At 38.6% G+C, this 9,210-nt stretch overlaps 2 pseudogenes; one reads left to right on the forward strand and one right to left on the reverse strand.

The window, feature by feature from the left end:
* The window catches only part of LOC115572208 (extracellular calcium-sensing receptor-like), a 12,852-nt pseudogene extending 9,549 nt beyond the window's left edge, over positions 1-3,303 (reverse strand).
* A 1,522-nt stretch (positions 3,304-4,825) lies between these two features.
* LOC115572214 (extracellular calcium-sensing receptor-like) lies at positions 4,826-9,210 on the forward strand (annotated as a pseudogene).

Genomic DNA, 9,210 nt, shown 5'->3' on the forward strand with positions numbered 1-9,210 from the left:
TTATTGAAATAACACAATACAACACACTTCATATATTACACATCAAAACATTATTCAACAAGACATCAAATGCAAGGCATCACATAAAAAATTCCAAAGTATATTATAAGATGCTGTTTTATCCCTACTACCAAATAAAACAGACACCACACTTAATGCTACCAACATGGACCTACGATCTCTTAATTACAGAACACAGGCTGTAATTCGCTGAACAGTTTTCTTGCAATGTCACTAATCAACCTTGACAAAAGTCTAATAAGGCACTAACAGGTTGTAACAGCAACACATTACCCTGTAATCACATGAGCTACTGTTTGTAACATTGAGCACAAATAAATGTACCATCCTCTGAGCTATGTTCTTTGTCTGACTATTGGCATATGGCACTTTATTTGTCAAATTACAGTCTGCGTTGTTTAATTAAGCCATTGTAGGTTCATGTTGGTAGCATTAAGTGTGGTGTCTATGGCATTATTTGGTACTAAGGGTAGGGTCTGTTGAATATATTCTATATTGATATGGCATTGCATTTGATTTTTTATTGCATATGCATATGATCAACTATTCAGTTTCATATTAGAACAACATTTGTTATAGTAGTCTAAGTATATACATTATAGGTCTGATAATGAAATGTAAGTGGTTCCACTACAATGTGATTTAAGTGTATGGTTAATAACTTTCTTTGTTGCCTGTTATTTCTATTTTTTGTCCAATTTGATATACAATTTGGCTTCTTAAATGACTAGTGTCATTTCTGATTTTTGCCTAATTTGCTACAAATTGGTTAATTATGTATTTTAGTTTACTCTACTACTTTACTCTTTTTTACTGTCTAGTTAAGACCATATTATTTATTTCTTCTGTCTAATTTGACATAAAGTACATCTTATTACTGTACTTTAAAATATATTGCGAGCCATATAACTTATAAGTACAGAACCCATCCATTGTCTGTAACCGCTTCATCCCTTTTATGGGGTCGCAGGGGTTTGTGCTTGAGCCAATCCCAGCTTTCTCTTGGTGAGGACAGGCACTCCATGAACAAGTCACCAGCTGATCGCAGGGCTCCCCTGCCACATCAGGAGCAATTTTGGGTTCAGTAACTTGCTCAAAAACACTTCGACATGCAGCTCAGCTAAACCCAGAGCTGGGATTTGAACCAGCAACCTTCCAATCATTAGCTGACCTGCTCTACCTGCTGAGCTACAGCTGCCCCTGTATACAACCCATATGCAGAATTTCCTTACTGATTCCACAACTATTAATCATGTCTGTTATAATTCTGATTAGAAAATAAAATCTTAATTTTGCACAAACAAAAACATTTTCAGTTTGCTCTCCAATGTGCTGCAGAGCTGATTGGTACAGCCATAAGAGCAGTGCAAAGCTATGTCTTTGTTGAGACTGCTCCTCTTGGTTCTGCTAAAGTGTTACTCTGACTGCTGACTGCAAGGCTCAGCACAACTAGCTGAAATAAGTTTAATGTTGTACAGGGAACAATTTCGTATCTATACAAAACATATGAGACTTTTTCTTCTTACAATTCCAAAATTACAAAATGAAAATGAATTGCTAATAACTACGTGTTGTACAAGGGGTTTATTGTGTATTTTGTATTGTATGTGAGTTATTAAAATACAAGTATTATTATTAATACTATCTTGCCTCACTATTGCTGCCATCAACCTTCACAGGCTATACTCAGCAACAAATGTAAAACTTACAGTGTGTACCTGCCCATCACCACATGTCAGACAGACGAAATTCACAGCTGAAGAGTTAATGGAGATTAAAACAGAGCTCAAAGTGGAGTTGATTTTGAAGTGGCATTCATCAGGTGGACGCACGTGACTTTAATCAATGCTCATCCTTCTCTGTCTGCTTTAAGAGAAAAATGCCACACATATTCATACACGTCATTGTGATGACATAATAGCCATGTTAACTTAACAATGTGATAACATTGTGTGCCAGTCTGGTTGCACTGCGCCCAAATGGCCCCAAATGAAGTTAAACAAACCAAGTAAAGCTGAAGTAGGCAATTCTAGAGAAAGATAGTCATTACCAAGTCTCACTGCCAGGTCATCAAACACTGATGCTTTTGGGCCAGCTGGCCAGGCCAATGACATGGCCACCCCAAAGCATCACTATGTAGGAGACACTACTTTGATAAAAAGGGATAATTAATTACTGGTAAAAGAGCACAGACAACGACATACGGTTAAATATGTTTTTTACTAAATAAATGCAGAATAAAGGATGTGAAATAATGATTCAAATATGTGACAACATTAACAGTATTGTGAAATAAAATGAGGACAAGATGAATTCTAAACGATGGTGGGTTTTAGTGTAAGTAACCGATAATTTATCACTACGAATTAATGTTTATTCAATCGAGGCGATATGGCGAGGGCTTTGAATTTGTGAATATAGATCTATATATATTCGAAGCTTCCACAAACACCAACTCTGATCTCATTCGAGTGTGACTCTTGTCGTGTGAAATGTTTCAGCCTACTTGGTTTGAAGAGTGGGGTCCCGGACTCCGGACTGTCTGGAGCAGCTTCGTCTTGTGCAGGGAGGCGGCGGCGGTTTCAGAGCCGCTGTAGAGCGATGCCGTCTTGGTTCACCTGAGGACAGCTCCTGGCCCAGCAGTGTTCTTGCTTGAGTGCGCTGGAGGCGGCCCGGGTACGATCGGATGCTATTTCTTCTCTAGGCTGTGGATTTCTTCACGGCTTCTTGAGCAGTTAACTGCACCGACTTTATAATAATCACGAGTTCTGGTCAGAGTCTCTTTCTTGAGCTGATTATTGCTGAGCTCCGAACATATATCGACTAGGTTTCATGTATAAAAATAACGGGGAAAGAAACGCTGGCCTGGCGAGTCCGTCTTAGTTACTTAATACAAAAACAAAAATAGCTTCTTCTGGCTTACTGAGTTGCAATACTTGGCGATATAAAGGAGTACAAAAAGGATTAATCTCGTTCTTGCTTCGGTTTCGAAATGAAGTTATTTTCAAAATAACGGCGTGTTGCTTAGTAAGAGTTCTGGAAGCAATACAAATCTCTGGAGAAAAGTCCGGAGCCGCAAACAAAGCAAAGTACGGAGATTAAGTTTTGAAATATAAGTTTAAACGCGTCGTAGAAAAGATTAAACAGGGAGGGGTTACGAAAAAGAGGAGAAGAGAGCGAGCAACGTGAAGTCTGCTCTTTTTACACTTACGCTGAAGGCAGGATTGAGGGTGCTGGCACGTCACTTCCTCCGGTGACATCACAGCTCATATTACAGCTCATATTGCGAACTTATTGCTTATTGAAATATAATAACGGTTTAACGTTTTAAGATCACGATCGACTTATTCACCTAAATCCACCATGGTCTTTACATCAACCTTTGTTACATAAACATGAAAAGGACATGACAGGAATTGCCTAATAAAGTAAAAGGGAAGTCATTGGTTATAACAAGACACACACACAATTGCACACGATTTTAGCAGCACTGATGGCTTAAAAAATTTCGAAAAAGGTTAGCTCAACTTTTGGTACAAGAATATACATTGGAGGTAGTTGACCATATTTATAAGTACAAATATAAAGTCCGTCCGTTTCAGAAACTCTCCTCTTAACTATACCCGGACTTACCACTAGGTGGAGCTGTGGCTCCATCACACTTTCAGAGATTAAATCTGAAATTACTAACTGTAGTTTCCTTAAGCTCAGAAAACAGGGGGAAAAAGTATGTTTGGGTTCTCATCCAGCTGATTAAGAATAATTTGTCTGCAAAAGATGAGATTACATTTAAGTACCCTTTTAGCATTAAGACACAAATTAAGTTCTTCCTTTCTCTGCTGGGAATGTAGAGACACTCTGGCTGGGTTGAGTGTCATAACTCACACGTTGTGGCACTTTGATGGCTCATGCCAGATGTGGAGGATATCTGTTGATGACAAGCCTGGTATAACAGATTGGGACCTTGTTTTTCCCAGTGACCACTGAGCACTGAATTATAAACAGTCCGTCAAAGTGAACAATATCCAGACGTTAAAGGAGACCTTTCTGAGTCTCAGATGTCCAGTGTCTTGTTAACATAGACCCTATAAAGTCAGGTAAGAGGGAACTTAAGGTGACAAATGGTCATCTTCCACTTTCAGCGATAATCCTTTGGGGTCTGGCAACCCCCTTGTGAACTCAGCCAGCAGTCCCTTCTCGCGAAGAAATGTTTATTGCCCGGCACATGTTGTCGCTTCACTATCAGAGTGTGAATGGAGAGAGGGGGAGGGAGAGAGTCAGGCCATTAGGGTGTCAGAGAAAGTGGGTCAGAGGGAAATCTGTGTGGACCTGAAGATCGCATCTCCTGTGATATAAAGCTGTTTAAAAAGGACATGTTCCTACAACTATTTGACAACCTGGGAATGAGACTTAATAATGTACTATCTTCCTTAAGAATTGACTTGAGCTGTATTTTTTTAACAATAGTGTGCTTTTGTGCACATTGCAGTGCACTAACTAATGGAAAAAGTTTTTTCAGTTCGGGCACCTCCCTCCTCACAACCCACTCTTTATCAATGTTTTTGTGTTTGTTTTTTTGTTTTTTTTCAAAAATGTATAAATACAAGTGTAAACTTTTGATTTACACTGAGGTGCATGTAATGCCACCCAATGGTTTAGCTCTGTTAGATGTGATGATGTCAACTCAGACACAGCCAGAGAAGGGTTTGGCACTCTTACAGTTGTTATTGGTGATATATTCTCTCAAGCTCAAGAGTCAGTGTGCAGGTGGAGAGGGGATCCAGAGAACGGCTGCTTTCTAAGGATGGGGACATTACGTTGGGGGGATTCTTCGCTTTTCATGGAAGGTGGAAAGCCTAACAGGACACCTACATTCAGAAACCAAAGCCACTGCTGTACAAGGTAAATTAGACTGAAAAATATTATTTACATTTAAAATACCTAACAGCAAAGACTGACTAAATATGTTTTAAAATGAGATATATTCCCTATCTGTCAAATTATTTAATTGATTTATTTACTTTGTTGTTTCATAGTTCAACTTTGTTGAATTAGCAACTATTTGTAACTGTTTGCATCCAGTTTGAATTTCAGAGGGTTCCAGTATGCCCAGGCTATGCTCTTTGCCATAGAGGAGATTAATAACAGCACAGACATACTGCCTGGCATCATTCTGGGCTACAAGTTCTATGATGATTGTGGCTCCATTGCCAGAGGTGTGAGGGTTGCACTGGCCTCTGTTACTAGAGATGAAGTGGCATTTGCATCCTCTGACACAAATTGTACCCAAGTGCAGGCTAATATGGTGGGATTGTCTTCCTCTTCTGGCATGGCAATATCTGCTGTTCTCGGACCCTTTCATATACCACTGGTGGGTAAGATTTGCATAAATTAAATTGTCATGATCTGATTGTTATTCGCTATTTCTTCCAAACAGTGCAATAAAAGCGGAAGTCATAAAAATCATATTCAGCATTGTAATATTTCATTATCTGGGGATATGATTTATTTTGTCCTTTAGATTGGCCATGTTGCAACTTGTGCTTGTCTCAGTGATAAAACCAAGTACCCATCATTCCTTAGAACAATACCCAGTGATGACTACCAGAGAAGAGCCCTGGCACAGTTGGTCAAATACTTTGGTTGGACTTGGGTTGGAGCTATTAGAACAAATGATGATTATGGTAATAATGGCATGGCCACATTCATAGAAACTGCCCAGCAGCTGGATATCTGTCTGGAGTACTCTGTCTCTTTTATTCAGACTGATCCACCAGAGAAATTACAACAGATAGTTGACATTATCAAGGCTTCAACATCAAAGGTCATTGTCACTTTTCTCTTCCCTGGGGATTTATATTTGATAATACAGGAAATGTCTCACCACAACTTGACTGGGTATCAGTGGGTGGGCACTGAAGGCTGGATCTTTGATTTTCAAACTGCAGCCCTGGACAAGCACCACATTCTGGATGGTGCCATAGGCCTATTCATGTCAGTGGCATGAGAGAGTTTATTTTAGATGTGAAGCCTCTCAATTCATCAAGCAATTAATTGTTTACAGACTTTTGGGAGAAATTATTTAGCTTTAAGTTCAAACAATTAAAGTTGTCGGAAGAAAGTCAGAGAGAATGTACTGGACATGAAGATGTGACTGAAGTGCAAAACACATATACTGATATGACACTCATGCCTCTCTTTTACAATGTGTATAAAGGAGTGTATGCTATGGCCCATGCACTTCATGATAATCTCAGGTGTAATGAAACATGTAACAAGAAGGTGCAGCTAGATCCTTTCACAGTGAGTTGAACACCAAATACTGATGTTTTAGTTTAAAAAAGATCTTGCAGTCATTCATGTTGCTGAGACATTTGTCTGATATTGATCTATATGATGTATATATTCTTACATTTTACAGCACATAAGAAAGATTCGGTTCACAACAAAGGAAGGAGATGAGGTTTACTTTGATGAGAATGGAGACCCAGCAGCAAAGTATTAAGTTATAAACTGGCAGCCAACTGAAAATGGTACTGTGGAGTTTGTCAGAGTCGGTCTTTATGATGCATCTTTACCTGCAGAGAAACAGCTGAATCTACAAAATAAGTCTTTAATTTGGGCCCAGAGCTCACTACAGGTAAGATACCATGTGACCACTGTAATTCAAATGGCAATTTTTTCGTTTTATGTTTTTAATCCATACGTGTCAGCTTTTGTCGCGCTGTATTACAAATTCTGTGTTCGATACTTCAAATCATTGATTGATTCTTGCAAAATCAGTACCTTGTAGAAGTGTCACTGTTTACTTGTCCCTGTAGGTGCCTTTGTCAGTTTGCAGTGAGAAATGTCCCCCAGGAACTCGCAAGGTCCTGCAGAAAGGAAAGCCTGTCTGCTGCTTTGACTGTTTTAGATGTGCCAATGGAGAAATAAGTAACGTCACAGGTGTAGTAACATTGAACGCAAGATCAAACATCAATGTATAAATTGTCATGTTCATGTGACTTTTTAAACAAACGAGAAACAGTAAGTTAAAAAATCAATAGATCAAGATAAAACGTCCTCAGAAAATACTGATACAATAAGCCTGAAATTCAGCTACATTAATGAATGCAGTCTCGGAAATGCCTAGCAATTTTAATAAAATCACAATTTAATTGAAACACAAAGTATCCTAAAAAACTTGACTTTCAAAGTGTGTATACGTATGAGAAAATCATTGAAAAGATTTCAGCAGCCAGATTTTTTCATCCCAGTCATTCTCAGGCCTCACATGCATTGAAAAGAGAGGGATTGCAGCATGGATTGTCAGCAGCAGTGTTTTATTTTGGTACAATCAATATGACTCATAGCCCAGACATTTTTAATCGAAAAACTTAATCATAAAAGTAATAATGTGTTGCTACTTTTCAAAATCTGTCTGCCCTAAACGTTGTAATGAAAACAATTGTAAGCATACTCCTATTACAAAAAGGCTCACAGTATGTTCCCTCCACCTCAGCATGCAGATAGTTTTCATCTGAACTGCTGAGGTTGTGACATACTCTGAAACTGTGAAAAATGTATTGACAGTGAGGGTGTTTTTTCCTTTATGAAAATCACAATATTAACATTAATGAATAAAATGAAAAAAATGAAATAGAAATGTATATATTTTTTCTAATTCATTTAGTTGTTAGAAATCATTAATTATCTTAGAAACTGTAGCCTTGACCCTCTTGACTTTTAAAATTGAGTCCCGTCTTGTAAATGTTTTTTTTGTTTTTTCCTGTTTGTTCAACCACACTTGGTTTCTTCTATGAATTATCAAAATCTCATACATTTCAATCCTGTTTCTGGTTGATGTCAGACTAGCAAACTTCCCTCATTAAAGTTACAATATTTAACTTATAGAGGATTTGAAGATTGTTCAGTTGTTATCAATCTTGATCTCAGTTTAGCTTTAGCAAGTTGCTAATTCTATTCCATTGGATCACCTATCAAGTGGGTTGGCGATAGGGATGCTGCTGTAGAAAAAGAGCTCTTCTCTGACCTCTGGTATTCAACAAAGCTCTCTCCTTGACCAGCTGTTGTTCTGTGCATATGTGCTTCATGAACAATAAAATGTCATAAGCAAACATGAAATTCAGTGTGCAGAGAACATGAAAGTGTAAGTTATATTAAAAACCAGTATGCAATTCTTTCAGTTCTCATTTTGTCGGTCAGAAGTTAAGTGCTGCATGTCTCAAAACCTTCTTGAGCTAAATGAAAACAAATCTGAAATCATTATTTTTGGACCTGTGCTTCAATGCAATTTTTTTTTTTCAGATTCTATCACCTGTGTGCGATGCCACCCAGACTTCTGGTCAAATGAAAGAAGAGATGCCTGTGTAAAGAAGGAAGCAGGGTTTCTCTCATATGAAGAGATTATGGGAGCACTGCTCACTGCAGCTTCTCTCTTTGGAACATGCATGATTGCTGTTGCTGCATTCATTTTCTTCAGATACAGACAAACTCCCGTTGTCAGAGCCAACAACTCTGAGCTGAGCTTCCTGCTGCTCTTCTCCTTGACTCTGTGTTTCCTGTGTTCTCTGACCTTCATCGGCCGGCCCTCTGAGTGGTCCTGCATGCTGCGACACACAGCATTCGGCATCACCTTTGTCCTCTGTATCTCTTGTGTTCTGGGGAAATCAATAGTGGTGTTAATGGCCTTCAGGGCCACACTCCCAGGTAGTGATGTGATGAAATGGTTTGGGTCTGCACAGCAGAAACTCAGTGTCCTGGGTTTCTCTCTTATACAAGTTATCATATGTATCCTCTGGTTAACAATTTCTCCTCCTTTTCCCTTCAAGAATTTAAAAATATTCAAGGACAAAATCATCTTAGATTGTGCTCTGGGCTCAGCTGTAGGCTTTTGGGTTGTAGTTGGGTACATTGGACTTCTGGCCATGTTGTGTTTTATTCTTGCTTTTCTTGCTCAGAAACTGCCTGATAATTTCAATGAAGCCAATTTATCACCTTTAGCCTGCTGATATTCTGTGCAGTATGGATCACTTTTATCCCAGCGTATGTCAGCTCTCCTGGGAAGTTCGGTGTTGCTGTGGAAATATTTGCAATTCTGGCTTCAAGTTTTGGACTGCTACTTGTATCTTTACTCCAAAATGCTACATTATCTTACTGCAACCAGAGAAGAATACAAAAAGAATATGA

Source organism: Sparus aurata, chromosome 2, assembly GCF_900880675.1.
Source record: "Sparus aurata chromosome 2, fSpaAur1.1, whole genome shotgun sequence".
NCBI classification, from domain to species: domain Eukaryota; kingdom Metazoa; phylum Chordata; class Actinopteri; order Spariformes; family Sparidae; genus Sparus; species Sparus aurata.